The 18,038-nt window shown below is 42.9% G+C and overlaps 1 long non-coding RNA gene across 1 annotated transcript in view; it reads right to left on the reverse strand.

Annotated features, from left to right (window-relative positions):
* Positions 1–17,738, reverse strand: part of LOC133213756 (uncharacterized) — a 532,499-nt gene extending 514,761 nt beyond the window's left edge. The window contains exon 1 of the long non-coding RNA XR_009725873.1: positions 17,534–17,738. This is a non-coding gene — a long non-coding RNA (uncharacterized LOC133213756). The remainder of the gene's footprint in view (positions 1–17,533) is intronic.
* Positions 17,739–18,038: the final 300 nt, after the last annotated feature.

An 18,038-nucleotide genomic window follows, 5' to 3' on the forward strand; every position in this document is an offset into this window, starting at 1 on the left:
TAGGTAGGTAAAATCTTTATATTCAGTTTAGACTTTTCCTTCCTTTTGAGCTCATTCTTAGCAGTATATGGCAAGAAACACTTGAAGGGGTAAATAACCACTTGAGTGGTTATGAGATGACATGGTTACGTTAACTCTGTGTTTAGAAAGTCTGTCTGTGTGCAGGTCTGTGCCTGGCGCCCTGGGCACGATGCTCTGATCTTATTGGAGAGAATGAGCGGGCCTCTCACAATCAGCCAAATAATCTAGTTATTGTGGCTCTCTGAACACTGAAACAGATCCCAGGCCTCACATGAACCAAAAAGAGGTGCTAGGGGGACAGGTGAAAATAGCCATTTAGTTTTGCTCAGGACTGCAGTCAGCTGAAGGGGCATTTTCTTCTCCTACATCGAGAAGCTTGAATAATACAAAGCAGCGGGTTAAAACTTGGCCTTTGGATCTAAGCATTCTTTTCAGATTGGATTGTGATCCAATACAAGATCTGATGTAGGCAATGGAAGTTAATGAACTTAATATATATTAATACAATCCATGCAGGTGAGTTTAGCTGCTTGTTTGTTTGTTTTTTTTATCCTAAGCTTTCTCTGCAGCAGTGAAATGCAGAAAAATGGTTCAGACTCTTAAAGAGAAGTGTCACAACAGCCAGGTTTGTTGACTGTCTCCACCAGGTGTGAGGTTGGGTGCACTCTTAGGTGCACATAGCTGTTGGTGTTCAATTCAGCAGTGAATACAAATAAAGGATGAGGTTCTTCAAAGGCTTTTTATTAGCAGTAGAGATGATAGTTACACTCAAATAAAAATTAAGGCTTGAGCTGGCACAGTTTGTAGCTGACGCCAGCAAGATGTAACAAATGGCCATGTTCCCAGGCTGCTCGGGGCATTATGTCTAGTGGCATATGGAGATGAAGGACTGGAAATATTAAAATAGCTGACCAAAACCCATTGGGTAGTGAGAAAACAGTGTGTGAACCTTGTACCCTAGAGGGACCGTGGGTTCATTCTCCCCTTTAAAAAGCTATCTCAAGGACAAGAGATTAAGTTCAGTTGTGGCTTCTAAAGGTTTTCTTACAGTAAAGACTCATAATCTTGGTTCAGACAAAAGTACCTTTTAACCCTGTGACTTAAAGGAAGATCTCATTGAACATAAAGCTGAAAAGGATAGATACACAGACAAGATTATACCTAATTGGTATACACTATAAATACAGGAATTCAAGTAGCTTTGCATGGATTTGAACAATTCTATTTTCTATTGCTGATGTAAAAGTCAGAGAGGAGATTCTGACCATTTTTGCTGTTTGTGTAAGGTCTGTGAAAGAGTTGCAGTTGGTAAAGTCTTGCCCCTCTTAAGTTAGGGGTAAAACTCACTGACTTTGGGGAGCTGAGATTTCATCCTGAGAAGCAGCGTTTTGGTTTAAGAAATGTAATAATTAAAATAAATTTTGAAGCTTTATCTGTGAAAAATGGGGCAGGCAGGAGGCTAGAAACTTGTCACAGCAGGAGCTGACCTTTCTCTTATTTATCCAGATAAAATCATTGGAATTATGATGAGCTGCCCAGCTTCTGAAATTAGGCACAGTTATCGGGTGAGATTTACATGCTACAAAGGGAGGCAGAGCACCCAGAAAGAAAAATAGCAACTGCAAAGTGTATTAATGCACTTGCCTTTTCAGATTACATGCACCTGAAATCTTGGTACCATTTAAGAAAGTGTTAACTTGTGGTTTGCTTTAAACTTTATTTAGAATGGCAACTATCTCCTTAAAGCTTTGAAAGGTCCCATAAAGTGTCTCTTGCTTTGGATGAAAACATTTTCCTCAGGAAAGAAGTTCTAGGCTGAGAATGTGTTTTACCTAAAAATGGACTTCAGTGTGGGCTTATTTGTAGGGTTTATAGGTAAAAGCCCTAAAATTCCAAATAGCTGTGACCTTTGAGTCAGGCCCTAGAAATGGTACTACTACTGAACTTCAGCAGTGATGGGATTGTTTCAGTTCTTGTTTTACCTTTAAATCCTGTTTCCTACTTTTTCTTCATCACCATTTGAGCTAGAAACTGGTTTGCAGATTAAATAACTGTTGTTAATCTCATAATCTGCATGAATCCAGGGTCTTGTGCTTTAAGAAAGATAGCAGCTCGCTTGAGACCTCAAACAAACAAACAGAAAGTCCTTTGAAAATCCTCCCTCAGAATTGTTTATTAATGGGATACTCGCTTTGAAGCTCATCACACATGCAGCCTGAGTGAGAATAAAGCTTAAGCAGGGGTTTTTAACATTCGATAACAAATTGTTATTTGAGAAAAGAGTCACTTGACAAAACTATTTCATATTAATCATTAGGAATTATATTCCCCGAACAAAGCACTTCTGTTTCATGGTGTAATCAATAGCTAGTGCAAAATATGGGGATTTAACTTAATGGGAACTGCACAGTTGAAATTGCCTTCTAGGAAAGCCCTGCCACATGGACATGCACTCAGGGTCTTCAATGACTCTCTTCCTCTCCTCAATTTGACCTAATACAGACTGATATTGGATAGTTCATCCCAATTTTCCCCCCATTATAGAACTCTATATGCTCTATATAAAACAAACATGACTTGAAAGCAAGATTCCCCTATTCTGCTGAGTGCTGAGCACTCAGAAAGCTTGCATGGTAGTGAGAAACACTTCTCATGGATATATTAAGTGCTACCATCTGTTTGGATTGTTTTGAAATGCATTTTTGGGCCAAAGCCTGCCCTTATGAGGATCCAGTTTAACATGAAAGTCTCAGCAGTCCCTGAATGTGAATAAGGCAGCAAAACTCACTCCTTTCATGCCTCCCAATCAATGCCCTTTAATTCAGCTACAACAACTTTAAGTGTATCAAAATAGCAAAAATTGAGGCCTTGATTATCATAACTACCTTACTCCACACAAGATATTTGCACTGATTTCAAGGGCCTTTCTCTCGATTGCGTCCGGCATTGCATCAGGCAACAGAAACAGGTCAGAGTGGGGAAACAGCGACATTTATTTTGGTTCCTTGTTTTAATTTCCTACTGTTGTTTTACTCTTGAGGCCTGAAATGTGGGGGAAGGGAGAATTTGGGAAGAGATGGCAGAGAAACTTGTTGTCTAAGAACAAAGAAATCATGTGAGAATACTATATAAGGTGATATTATTGCTGGTACACTTCAGACTTTCTGCATGCTCTAATACATTTTGAAGTTACTTTGTTAATTTACAGCAGTTGGCAATTACAATTCTGTCCTGGGTTCAGCAGCAGCAGTCATTTCCCTCCTTGGTGTCTGGTGCAGTGCCATGTTTTGACTTTCGGCCTGGGAACAGAGCTGAAAACGATGTATTGGTCTGGCCAAGGACTTTGCAAGCCTCATGCTCTGCCAGGGAGGAGGGAAGCTGGGAGGAAGCAGAGACAGGACACCTGACCCAAACTGACCGCAGAGGTATTCCATACCACAGCACGTCATGCCCAGGAGGTAACTGAGAGTTACCAGGAAGAGCTAGGGCACTGCGGGGTTTGAGGAGGTATCGGGCGGTGCTTGGTCAGGCTGGGGGGGCGAGTTATCGGTCACCTGGTGCTGAGGTATTGTATTCTCTTCCCTTGTTATTTCCTTTATCATTATTATCATTGGTGGTAGCAGTAGTGATTTGTGTTATACCTTAGTTACTAAACTGTTCTTATCTCAACCCATGGGAGTTGCATTCTTTTCAGTTCTCCTCTCCATCCCTCCAGGAGCAGGGGGAGGGCAAGAAGGGGGGGAGTGAGTGAAAAAGCTGTCTGGCTGGGGTTAAACCATGACAAATTCCTATCTATTATAAGCCAAACTTTATTTTTGTCCGTATTATTGTGTTAACAACATAGCAGTTTAGTATATTTCAATCTTTTTTTCCTGAAACATCCCTTTCTTTTGAATCTGATATAGTCTCTATTTTTTCATATCCTAAATTCTATACTATAGCTTTAATCTTTTGCTTACATATCAAAACCAATGATGATTTTTCAGTATGGCCTTTTTTTCGCTCCTCTCTGATTTTGATACATACCAGGGGAAAATAACCCAAACCAACTCTAAAAGTTGATGTGTAGCACATCTTTGTCACTATTTCCAGATAGTGTTACTCAGAAGTGAGGAATGTACTCTTACCACTTTATATACACAAAGTATTGTTGTCTTTGTGTTAAGTAGTTACACACCGTAGGAACCTCATCCTTAAAGATTTGAGTAGCACTGAGTCTTGGTATATCCTTAACTACTCTATGCATTTGTTTTCCCCTACTTGTGTGGATTTATTTGCCTTTAAAAAGAAAAATAAGAAAAAAACTAAAAGGAGGAAAAGGGGACCAGAGAGAGGCCAGGAAACTTCACGTTAGAACTTCACACATGGAAATGCTATTCATCGCTTGCAGGGTGATGCAATTCAACTTGCTGGCAGTGGAAGCCAACAACAACCAGCAGTATGGTATGTGTGCTGCACTTTTTTCTTGAGCAGTGCATCCAGCACAGGCCAGCTGCTGCTGCCTCTGCTCACACAGCTTTCATTTATTTGTCTTGAAATTCTTCACTTAGAATGCCCGAGGTCTGCACATTTGAATCACCCACAGACTGGTACTCTTGCTCTTCAAGCTTTGTCTGACACAATTCCTGGTTCAGCTGCTCAGTTTGTGGGTGGTGGTAGGGATGGGATGTGGTAGGGTAACATTTCCAAAAGCCTCCGGGTAACCTGGGAGCCTACATGTCTATGTCAGAGGTTACAGGCACTTAGGAGTGGGAGTCCATGAGGATGTCAGCGTGCGCAGATGTGCAGTTGCTTTGATAAGGGGCCTGTTGTATCGTAACTTGCTCTAATTGCTCTTCTCTCCTTGCCTTATTTCCAAGTCAATCCGACTGAGAAGGCCAAGCTCCATAACTTGCATGTGACTGGAAAACTTCCCTGCCACATTGCCTGCACCAGCCCTTGATAGTGAAGCCTTTTCTTTCACCAGTGTTTTGAGTAAAAAAGCATTTCATCACATTGTATATGCATGTGAATGAGCTTGGCTAAGTTTTTAAGCTGCTCTAACTGAACTGTGTTTCAGAGTCCTTGCCATCTACCTGCTTTGCCCCCTTTCTGAACTGGATTAAACCATTTTGGTCTTCTTCTTCATGCTTGTTACTGGGAGTCTAGTTTAACATATTCAAATATGGTAAAGATGAACTAACAATGACTGCTATGGTGCCTTAATGGAAGGAAGGAATGGCCTGGAGAGAGGAGTGTGTTCTGGCATTGAATCCATTCGTGGATGTTTTTGTACAAGGTAAAATGTAGATCTGCATCTTTACACTAAAAATGTTGTGTCCTGACTTGCCACTCCAGCAACCTTCTGAAGTCTGAAATTGTGGAAGGTTCATCACCAGAGTTTGAAACCTAAGATGCAGCAAACTGAACTGGCCAGCTTGAGAGGTGACGTGTTGGGATAAGTTACGTAGCAGCAAGGCGTAGCTATGGATAGCCTCTGCACTGAGAGCATGGAAGGGCAGATCCGTAGAAACAAAGTCAACCAAGAGGTAGCTGGAGTGGAAAAGCACGTTTAAGCAGTTCTCCAGCTTTATATTGAAATGCTGCCCAAAGTTCTCTTCTGTATACTGAAGTGGAAATGTTGTTGCATCCATGACAAAATAAAGTTTGTAGGTAGCATTAATGTCTTTATCAGCTTCTCAGCTTTCAGGGGCGCTGACTTATCTCTGCACTGCGGCCACCCAGAGGTTTCTTCTGTAACCTGCAGAAGGATGTGTGTGCCTTACACAGTACTTGTGGGCCTGTTAAAACATAATGCCTTTGTCTCAGAACTTTGTTTTGGCAGCTCACTCTTCTCTGTGTGTCATAAATATACCGGATGGTGTGATGTGGCCATCTCTGTTTGTGGTTCTTTATTCCCTGATGTGGACTGAGGATGCAGACAGGCATTTTGAGTTGCCTTGAGAAAGCCCACCTTAAGAGGCCTGTAGTGCTGAGGTTATGGCTCTTAACTGTAGTGTTTCCTTTGCTGTACATGCTTCATTGGGTCATAGTTACTGCAAAAAGAGGCAAGAACAGACTGGGATCACCCAGTAGAGCTCTGGTATAGCTGAAGCTTTTGCCCAGGCAAGTCTGAGCAGCCTGCTTTATGGGCATCAGACATCAGGCTGGCACCCTGTATCTACAGTTTCAGGTGAGCATTCGTGGTGTGGATGACACCACCTGAATCAGAGGCAGAGAATAGGAAAGCAGTTTTTGTTTGCTTATTTCTGGTCAATCTTCTTTAACCAAGCAATATGAACATACACATGCTTGATCTTTATAAAAATAAATACAGGGCTATGTCTTACAATCCACTTGGGAACTGGATCCGATCCAGCATGTGGCAGCTTGCTTGTTGTTAGACATGGTCTCTCCCTCGAGTGCTTGCAGTCGAAGCTCCTGTGCTGGCTGATCTCTGGCTTCGGGGCAGAGTTTAGTTTATTTTTTTCTTTCCTTTTGGTTTTTTTTTCTTTCTCACAATCTTAGCCATAAATGGAACAGGACTTGCCTTTTTTTTTTTCAAGGATGCTGCCTCATTTCTCTTTTGGGGTTTCCCAAGCAAGAGTCACAGCTCCTGCGTCTGCTCATTCGCTGGTCCGGAGCTAGTCTGTGGATCTGAGCCATCTATTCTTTAAGGTGATGATAGGGATGGGAGCTGGGAGAGAGAAATCTGTGTATGGTGGGGAAGGGAACTTGAGCCTGGGATGTCTCTTTTAGTTGGCAGATTTTTGCTTTGGGCCTGCCTGCTTGTCTGCTCAAGCCAAATTGCTGTCCAGACTGTATTGTGAGACGTGCGCATCTTGACCAGCAGTGGTGCCAAGTTCCCCAGCTTCTGCACAGGTCCACACGCTACAGGGAGGATCCCTCACAAAGAGGTGCTCAGTGTTACTCAAACTGGGCCTTTGGTGACCAAAATACTTAGATGCTCCCAAATTACCATGCTTTTCGTAAGTACAAATTGAAACATTTCACTGAAATGAAACTTAATGATGAGGTCACTGTGTTGTGCCTTGCTTGAAACAGGGTTCTTTTTGCTCTGTGTGCGTGTTGTGAGAGAATGAGAGGGAAAATCCTACCGAGACATGAAACTCCAACAGCAGAAGAATCCCTTTCCTGGATGATCAGGGTCTGATTGCTAGGGGTAAATCTGTCACACCCTGCATCTGAAGTCAACAGGATTAGTACAGATACATTTCCTTGTAACTGAAATCAAAATACCATGATTTTGCCTGTTTCATATGGCCAAATACAGTGCTCTTACGGCTCCTTGCCTTGGGGAGATTGCACAGGAACCAGAAGGAAACATTTACTTTAAAAACTGTGTTGACTTCCCTCAGACTGCCTGGGCTTACGGGCTTCAGAAGGTGGAGAATGTGGTTTGTAAAACCTGCTTCATCCCTCTGGGTGGGCATTAATAGGCTCCTTCAGACCTTTAGAGTCTGGCTGCTCCACTGAATTTCATTTCAGTCCTGGATTTCTCTCTAGCTTATGTACGGTAGAGGGACTGCACCGTCTCTTGGAAGGCGTTGAGTACCTCAAGGTGACTGGAACTTGGTTTGTGTTGGAAGGGACCTTAAAGCTCATCCAGTTCCAACTCCCTGCCATGGGCAGGGACAGCTTTCCCTAGAGCAGGCTCCAAGCCCTATCCAACATGGCCTTGAACACTGCCAGGGATGGGGCAGCCACAGCTTCTCTGGGCACCCTGTGCCAGGGCCTCATCATCCTCACAGGGAAGAATTTCCTTATATCTAATCTAAATCTACCCCCCGTCAGTTTAGAGCCACTAGTGCTTGTCATCACATACCCTTGTAAAATAGGTATGATGTTATCCTGTTTGTATGAAAAATATGGCATATGAGAAAGGCTCCATTATGAAAACTGTTACTAAAGAAACCATTACTTATTCTTAAATCTTAACCAAATTAAGTAACGTTTTGAATTTTCAGTAACAATAATTCTCTGGTATTCTCCATTAGGAAGCAAAGACCACTGTCAGCTACACTGGCATAAATCCAGCTCTATTCAGAAGACACATTCTGGATTCAGAAGGAGAACTGAATTATTCTTTTAGTGCTTTTGTTCCCCTACAGTTAAAACAAAAATATAGGAGGATTTGGGGGAATTCCAGGGTTTGGGGTTATTTTGTACAAATCAGATGAATTCTTTTCTTCTGATTCTAACATAGACTGCGATGATGGAATATTTTGTTGGTACTGTGTTTAGTTGTTCAACTATAATGCACTTTTTTGAGGCTGGAGTTATCTGAACTTCGTAATTTAAAATGCAAAGCAAACCTTTGATTTCATTTTAGCAGCACATGGGCATACAGATATTTAAGCAATTTAGAAATGCAGAACTTCATATTCTTAATTCGGTGGGTAGTTCGTTAGAAAAGCTGGCTTTTGGTAACTACTGGTTGCAATCAGAATTACTGCTAGGGTTGAACCCCGTTATAAAGCCTGACCTTGTTACATAAATTACTAATTCACAACAAACCAGACATGTTATCTCTTTGCTGGTGGAAGCAGTTTGCTGAAAGCCCGTTTTAGTTCATTTTGGTGAGTGAGTGGGGCAATACTTGACTCCTTTGGCTGGTTTGGAGCCCAGCTATAGTGAATCCTTGGTCAGTGTGTGCCACCAACAGGAGCTGCATGCTTTTGGACTTCCTGCCAAATCTAGTTCCCACTCAGCTACCAGGGGTCACCATGGAGACACTTTGTACTAAAACAGCTTGTTTTAAATATTAGATTTTGGCCTTTGAGGATATATTGGGGGTTTACAGTCACCGTTGCTTTAGAACATCTGCTTTTTCATAGGAGGGAAAAAACGCTTCAGGAAAGTTAAAAAGCCTAAATGATAGATTTGGCATTGCACGTTTGTTACAGTAGTAACCAGTTATGTAGCGTAGAAGGGTCCATATATAAATACTTTAATATTATTTAATAAATTATGGTCGATTTTATAGCATACCTAATAATAACATTAAATGTTTCTGCATTTAACAGGCACACACATTGTTTTAACAATATCTCTGTGTTATATGCTTTGCAACAGCTTGTTATGGCTTCATCTGTTAGGCATTTACTATGCATCCACTTTATTTATTTCTTCAGGAAAAAAAGGAATGCTTTCCAATAAGATGCTAAGGAATGTAGCTGCATCTAATGACCAGTTAACAAATCTGATCAAGCGTTTATGAAAGAAGTCAAAATTTAAAGCTGTATTTACATACAGGCAGGGCTTGTCTTTTCCCATCTGCCTCAAAGCCATCCAGAAAAAGAATGACCCTCAAGGTAGCTCTGATCCTTCAGACACCACTGCCTGTGGTATGAGTGCGTACATGGTGGGTGTGCACCTTGCACTCAACCTCTGGTGTGGTGGGCTGGGTTACTGCTGTGACTGGGGTGATAGGATGGATTTAATGACCAGGGATTCATTGCCTTGGCCTTTGGTAGCAGGAGTGGGTTGGACTGACAAGTAATGCACTATGATGATGATGGTGTTGTCAGGACACAGCCTATTTCGGTAAGTAATGGCTTTTCCAAATCTTGTCGAACCAAGCAGATCCCCACCTTCCTCACCTCCCATGTTCACTGTGTGCAGCAGGCTGTGAACAGTTCGGTTGCTCTTTGAGAAGCATTGCAATGATGCGTTGTCTGTTAGGCTCTAACGCAGGAGGGTCAGGCTGCTCATTGCATAGCGCTGTTTGTCTTCAGCATCCGCTTGTTTCAGAGGTATTTGAGGGCAGAATTCAGTGTTCTGTTAGCAACAGGTAAGATGGGTTTATTGAATAGTAATTAGAAAGAAAGAAATTTGATACTATTGAAATGTTCTGTGCATGTAGCACTTGGAGAAAGCTCCACCTGGGAACTTTGTTTCTTGTTTTTTCTCCCAAGACAGATGTTCACAGTTGACATCCATTGTTAAACTCAGGCAAAATCACTTATGCCGTAAGATAGAAAACCAAAAGCCTTTCTGAGTATTTAGGACAAGAGCATAATTGTAGGTTATTTTTTATAAAGTCTTTCTTTTGCAGATCTGGAACTACAAGGCATTTAATGGCAATGATTGAGAGACCAGCCAGTGATTCCAGCTCATGGTGGACAGCAATTTCTCCCACTTGTAATCCAACTGCAGTTGGTGGGACTCACACAGTGGGAAACACTTTTCAATTGAGTGGAGCTATTGCTCCCTGAGTCTGTTACAATACATGGAACATCTGTATCCTCTTCCAGTCGTTGGTGGCTGTGCTCACCATGAAGGGGGTATGTAATAGAGAACTCTTAGCCCAGGCATGTGCTGCACACTGGCAGGTTTCTGCCCCACCAGAGATGCTGAATAGGGAATCAGCTGTTTCCATGGCCATGTTAACTGGGGAGGAAACTTCTGGCCAGTAGGAAGAAGACAGGAGGGATCACTGGCTTTTGTCCATTTTCTTTCCACCCAGAACATTTCTACAGGTTGAACACTATTAACTAGAGTTTGGTGACTTGGAGACACCAAGACATCAAACAGTTAAGGCAGAGATTTTTGAAGCATGGGTAACTGATACTGGCCTTGCAAGGCTGCTTGGATATAAGGCTTCATGTTTAAGTGTCTGAATATGGATGCTGGTGCCTTGCTTCAGGCAGTTGAGTTTGCAAATGCTGGTGTTGGGTATTTGCCAGGAATAGAATTTGGATCTCTTGACTTTGTGGTTAAGCTCCTAGGCAGCATTTCTTCTTCTCAATGTGCTATATGCTGTGTTTATTCATATGGAGAGCAAACATGATGCTTCCAGAGGGAAAATGATTTTTAGTGATGAATTGGAATATGTGGAATTTGGGGTTCTTTTCTGGGGGGTCTTTGATTGCTGTTGGAGAAGGGGTGTTTTATTTCTGAGTTATCCATTTCTTGGTTAATGCCCTTTGGAAGAGAGCTCCCTAGCATGGCTCCTTTCGCTGAATTAATGGATGGCCTTGAGGTTTATGAACCAGACAGCAGAACTGCCCAGCCTGGATTAGGGCATTCTTATGGAGAAGAACAGAGCAGTTTCTGCTCTCTGTGGGAATAGGTTAGCATCTTGCCACCCCAAAACAAAGTACACACATCAGCAGGCATGCTCTGCCTCCAAAGTGGCAAGGAAAAGACAGGAAGAACTATATAGAAGGAAAAGGAAGGAACCCTCATGTCTTTGCCTGCCTTCCAACCTCCTAGGTTTTAGTGCAATTTGGGAGATTAAGACAGCAGATAAATTGGACTTCTGGAAGTTGACTGTTGTGCCTGGAGTAGGCAGATGCCTGGCAGGGATGCTCCGGGAAAGTTCTTCTCTGCCTGTGAGAGTCTGGATCCTATTCGGATCAGACTTACCTTGAGAGAACTTAGCTGTAGTAAATGCCCAGTGAACATACCTGAGGTGAGAGTCCTCTGCAGGGTTAAAAGCTGGCCAAAAGCAGAAACTGGCCAAATGGATGGGAGCGGGGGGGCAGCAACAGGCTTGATATGGGCAGTCCTTCCCCAGTGCTTTAAGTTCGTGCTCCAGAGCATGTGGTTGTGAGAACTTCTCCATTAAATGGTTATTACTTCTTTTCTTCTTTTCTTCCTTTGCAGACAAATTGTTTCCCCCCCTCCCTTCATTCTGGGAAACAGCCGAACTGTTTCAACTGAAACTTTCCCAAATAATTCAGCCCAAGACAGGCAGACATTGGCTAGGAAAATATAAAACCAAGCAGAGAGAGTTTGGCAATGTCCTCAGTAAATGAAAGCCGAGTTTCTTAATGGAAAGTGTCAGGCACCCTCAACCATAAGTAGTGTTAAAGCACAGCCTATAATTATGCAAATGAAGAGAAGGTGTCTTTGCCAACTGGACCCATTTCACAAACATTGCGTTCACTTTTAAGAATCTGGAGTAGTTGCATGAGGTTTAACAAGGTGGTTATAAAATCAGGGTTTGAGTGCGACTGAGCTGCCACTTGCAACTGTGAACAGCTGAAGTCTCTGTTGAGAAGTGGGAGGTCAAATTTGGCCCCAGCAAATCCTGTGGAGATACGAGGGGCTTTAGATGGTTTGGCAAGGATTCTTTTTCTGATGGTAGTGGAAACCAGTTATCTTCTGACTGTCAAATAGTGTTTTGTAAACAAGGTGGGAGTTAAAACTGATGGCCTGTGGAAGGCAGTTTTGGTGAGTGGAGATTAACAGGGGTAATTGCTGCTGCTGGGATCAGGATTTTGCACTGTCAGCAGTGAAGTAACCAGGAAATACTTTCTTTTGTCTCTCCTACAGATATGATTTGGCTCCTAGGGGGTTTCTTCTCTTCTTAAGGAGCAGAAATTCACCAAAGGTGGAAATGAGTAGATGTAATGCATGTACTGAGCTAAAATGGTCTTCAATATGTCTTATTTATGAGCTCAAAATTAAGGCATTAAAAAATGTGGTAACCGTGTTTTTATATTCTCTATAACTTCTTGTGCCGTTGTCAAGGTCCATCTGGACGTTTTCCCCTAACTGGGTTTTCGTGATTCCCTTGTTTCCTTCTGCTTTCTTCCTTTGGCACACTTGGATGCACTAGAGGTGGAAAAACTAATGCTATTTAGTTTGTCCTATGCTCTTGGGATTGTCTAGCATAGGGTTTACAAAGGAGCTCAGAATAGATGCTCTGTAAACCCTCTGGGCTCTGTGTCACATGGCAACCTTCCATACACCGTGACACAGATGGTTCCTGCCAGTCCTCTTTCTACAGAAGAAAGATGCCAGCATTAACTAATCCATAAAGCTCCCTCACACTGGGCATTCACCCAGTTAGAGCAGTTTAAACCTCCATGGTGTCTTTAACACCGCTGTTGATGTTGTTGCCTTGGTGCTCCATTTCCTTCCTGCGCTAACTTCAAGCTTTTATTGGAGTGTGGGTAGATGTTGCAGCACCGGGTGATCTGCATAGCAGTGGCACTTTTACATCTGAAATACAGTTTCTGCTGTGGGAAACATCCTATTGTGGTGGAAGGGCTTCTGTCAGATCTGCTCCTCTGGCTGGGTTTCTAGGATGTAATCCTTGCTAGGGAGATGGAGAGTATCTTTTACGGTATTAATCTAGGATTTGATGGTCCAGGCTGTGGTGCTTTTTGAGTATAAGACTACGATACGGCCTGGTGGCTTCTATGTGGAAGAAAAACCAGCCAAAATCCTTTGGGAATTAGTGTTCTGTGGGTGAGTATCCCTGGCTAGGAGGCATTCGTACTTAAAGCTTGCTGAAAGTGGGGAACAGCCAGAGCAATGAATCAACCACTTGGATTTCTAGAGGGGCAAGATAGAAATTACTGAGCTATCATACGACCTAGGGGATGACAAATAGAAATGCCTTCCTCTTAATTTTTCATCAGACGATCTCATTTTACAGCAGATCCTCAGCTGCTGGAGATCAGAGTGCTCCCCTGAAGCCTGTGCTGATTTGCACCTGCTATGGATCTGGAAGTGGCATGCTCGATTTTAAAAAGAAAATAATTGTGGTTGTAGTGTAAAATCAGCTTAGCTTTGGATTAGAGAAGCTTTCAGCATTTCAGCCACTCTGGAGGTTGCATGTACCACATGTTGGGGAAGTTTCAGGCTGGCACACACGAACTTCTTCCCTGTCTTTCAGGTGAATTTCTATGATCATCTACTTCAGTGGCTGTTTTGGAACATTCTCAGACTTCTCCCTAAGTGTTTTTCTGCATTATTTATCTTGAAAGCAGTGGTTTTAAAAAGAATCCTTACCAGACCCATTTGGTCCTGTAATTTATCCTCGAGTTTAACTCATTCTGCATCCTGCAGTATCAGACAGGGATATGAATATTGTGAGACCTTAGATGCTGTTGTCTAGTTAAGCTGCAGTTTAAATTCTGCCAAAAGAGAATTTTTCTTCCCAAGATCAGCCTAAAAAATCTCAGTTTTTTAAGCTGGTGCTGGGTATGCAATATGGGCCCCTGTGTTCTGTGATTTCAAATAAGTGTTTTGTCTTGTCTCTCTCCCCTCTTTGCCTCTACTCATCCATCATTAAATTGTTTTTCCCTACATTCAGCTGAAAACTCAAGAGATGCTGCTGTTAATACCACATCATTTGTTCCCAGGGTGCAGGCGTATCCACAGACAGTGTACAGCAAGCGCATCATGCTGAGGGTTGCTTACAACATCCCTGTAATGCAGCTGATTTACATTGGCCCAGGGCAAGGGGTGAACTGGAATCATGAGGAGGCTTTTAAACTTAACCACATCTCCTTCAAGGCAGAGCAAAATATCCATACCATCTGATAGGAGAGAGGTGGTTCAACTCCCCCTGCTTTTTAAGAAGGCAAAAACAATACCCTGCATATTTACATAGAATCCCCTTAAGGACATCTGTCATGCTGGAGATTAAACTGAATGTCTTTCCCCAGTTTAATGTTATGCCTTCAGGCAGTCTAAGCCCAATAGATTTAGTTACTCTGCTCCAGATCCTAGATTACTAACACAGCCAGTTTTTATTCTTGCCCTTATTTTCCAGAAGCATAGAACCTTTGCTTGTAAATTACTGTCTTTGTGTGGGTTTTCTAGGCCACTTCCACTTATGTTTTGGAGCCTGGCCTATGCTGGATTTGAGGTTAGTGTTTTTTACATTAACTTCTAGCAGCTGCACTTTCCTCACCTCTATCTCCATATGGTGCATTAGGCAAGTTATTCAACTCATTTCCTTCCCTTCACTGTGAGACACATCACAGAAGCTGCATTTCCATCCAGCATCCAGAAGAAGTTTGCCTTGCCTTTAGGACCTGAACTCCAACTGCCACTAGAAAAACTGGCCAAAGAGCAGAGAGAAAAGCAATTATTAGAATGTTACTATGTTGACTTCTAAAACCAAGTTTACTTTCCGTACTCGGGGAATTACTCACATTTGCTGTCCTGCTGTGACTGAGTCTAGATGTGTGCTGTCTGCAGCAGAGAATCATTTTGTTCTGCCTGCTTGCTTGCTTTGCTCACTGTGTGGCCTGAACCATAGCTGGGGAAGCTTAGCCACTGCGGCATTTGAAAGCACATATTAATTTGTGGAGGAAGAAAAGATTCATTTGAAGGAAGAAACTGCAGTGTTTCCCCAGTGGAAGCACCCACTTGGCCAGTTGACGTTACAACCAGAGACAGGTCTCCATTAACATAATTAAAGGAAAGCAAACAACAGACATTTTGGAAACCTTCTGCAGGGTGATGTTTCTGATTCTCAGTTTTCACCAGTCCCTTACAAATGAGCTGGAATTGAACAGTAGCTCTGTCACCAATGTCAGAGCTTGAACAGGAGAGGGGTTTTGTCAGGAACCTGTTGGCAGGTGAATCACAAAGGGAGCAAAGGATTAACTCCATTAAGTGACTGTTTATCAAGACAGCTTTACTCATTAGATGTAAAGTTCAGTATTCTGCCAGCAACTTTGATATTTGTGAGCTGAATGTCCCATCTTGTGGCAACTGCTGCATTCTACAGTGTTCAATTTGCCCATGTATCCTTTAGGCAATCCCAATAAGTGAGGTGATCGTGAACCCCCCCCCCCCATGTCTCACTGTTTATCCTTGATGGTTTTAAGATACTGTTTAGTTGCAAATTCAGTGTATTATTTTGCAGGTTCCATGCACATAGCCAAGTCCACAAGTCTTAGATCAGGCTTGACCAGTTAATCCTTTGACTTTGGTCATTAATAACGACAGATGAACATGCCTCGTAACATATCTTCCAAGATGTTTCCAAATGAGCAGCCCGTGGTCAGTGTTAATGCTCTGCCACATACACTGTCATTCTTTCCCCTTGCTGTATGGTTATACTATGAAACTTGAACCTCATCAGGCAAGTGTAGAGTTTTCTAGGGGACTTAAAACACCTCGTTAGCTATATAAGGGCTTTCAATGCTCTTAACAGATTTCTCCATTAACCTCATAAATTTCTCCATAAATTCCATTTTATACTTGAATTCTAGTCAGTACCACCAACTGTGGCATCATCAAAGAATAAATTAAGGCTGTTAGGAGGCTCTCCTTGCCAGTCCTTCCTATTAAAGCTCAGTTGAACTAGCTTGCAGTAGGGTAGGTGCCTGTATGCACGTCTCCATGCATCACCTCTGGAGCCCCTCTCGTGCATTCTGGCCTACCTCTCAAGGAGGGCTGTTGCTTTCTGTCTCTCCAGCTTTCCCTGAGTATCTGAAGGGCCTTCTCCTCCCATCGCTTACCCATGCAATGCTGCTGTATGCCTGACTATACGTCTGTCCAAAGCATGTACAAGTTAGCCTCAAAATGGTTTAACTGTACTGGATTTGCAATAAGATAAAAAAGCAGCAGCAAAGCTGTGCATGATGACTCTTAGTGGATGAGCAATGTTCTGGCACACAGGAGCTACCCAAAACTAGAACGTAAGAGGGGCTGTACTCGGTGGGAGTCTGTCCAGTGTAGAGACCAGGGCAAAGGCTTCAGGGATGAAAATGCTTTCCACATGGTTTGTGCCAGAGTTATATGGGCTATTTCCTCAGTAGAAGTTGTAATCCTGAATAAAGGATGAACAGAGCAGAATCGCCCAATGTGTGTGTGTTGGGTCCTTCTCCGTATGAGCTCTGTATTAGATAGAAGGGCAAACAGACAAAGCTACCTTTCACCCCTCAACTGCTCATCAGTTACACAGAAACAAAGTTTAGTCTTTGAAGCAAGGAAGCAGAAATACAAGAATAAATAAAGCGGTGTCCCCCACAAAGCTTATAGGATGCTCAGGGGAAGAATGGGATATCTTTCCAGATACACATCAGAACAGCTGTACTCTGCCCTGGCTGAGTACCTTCCTGTATGGTTTTTGGGTGCACACAAACCTCTAAAATATTTGAATCATCCTGTGGTGAGACATTCCGTGGTTCAAATAAGCCCCATCATAGTGCAGCAGCCCGCAGATGCACCTATCAGCTTTGGAGGATCTCTGGGGCTTCTGGGGCTGGTACTCCATGGTGTGACCAAGGGTGTAGTCCAACTCAAAGGAGCTGCCTTTGGGAACAAAGTTAAGCTCTTGAATTTGTGACTGGAAGTGTGGAGGACATTCAGCCAGGAGTTTCAAAACTACAAAGCTGTAACAAGAAATCTTGATAACTAAAGATGGATAGTGCAGTGGTCCTGAACTTAGACTAATTCTGACAAACCTGGTGCGTGTCAGAACTGAGCTGTGTAGATACCTTGTGGAGGAGTATTTATTCTGTGTGACATGAAAAGACACTTGCAGTATTTCAGGAGGGAAACTAAAAATCTTCAAGGGTTAGATCCAGCATCTAAACTCAGGCTGCAGAGACAGTTTACATAACCAAAGCTGTGACTGTGCCATTAACATAGCCCTTCATGAGTTAATCCAGCTCAAATTATAAAGCTGTATTACCATAGAACCCCAGAATGGTTTGGGTTGGAAGGGACCTTAAAGCTTATCCAGTTCCAACCCCCTGTCATGGGCAGGGACACCTTCCACTAGACCAGGATGCTCCAAGCCCCTTTCAACCTGGCCTTGAATACTGCCAGGGATGGGGCAGCCACAGCTTCTCTGGGCAATCTGTGCCAGTGCCTCAGCACCCTCATAGGGAAGAATTTCTTCCTAATGTCTGATCTAAATCTACCCTCTTTCAAATTAAAGCCATTCCCCCTTGTCCTGTCACTGCATGCCCTTGTAAAAAGTCCCTCTCCAGATTTCCTGGAGGCCCCCTTTAGGCACTGGAAACTACTCCAAGGTTACCTGCCCCAAAGCCTTCTCTTCTCCAGGATGACCAGGAACAGCTCTCTCAGCCTGTCTCATAGGAGAGGTGCTCCAGCCCTCTGATACCTTTGTGGCCCCCTCTGGACTCACTCCAGTGGGGTCCACATTATTATGTTCTGAGGAAATAGAGAAGATGAACCCAAGAGCAGTCCTAGAAGTTGCAGGCATCACAGTTAGGTATTCCCTTGCTCTGGAGTTGAGAGAAGTAGTCAAATAAACAGAAAGGACCTGGCTCTGAATTAAACTCTGTAGC

Source organism: Neopsephotus bourkii, unplaced genomic scaffold (genome assembly GCF_033783945.1).
Source record: "Neopsephotus bourkii isolate Nb327-2 ecotype Australia unplaced genomic scaffold, CSIRO-AGI_Nbou_v1 NB_845, whole genome shotgun sequence".
In the NCBI taxonomy this organism is placed as follows: Eukaryota; Metazoa; Chordata; class Aves; order Psittaciformes; family Psittacidae; genus Neopsephotus; species Neopsephotus bourkii.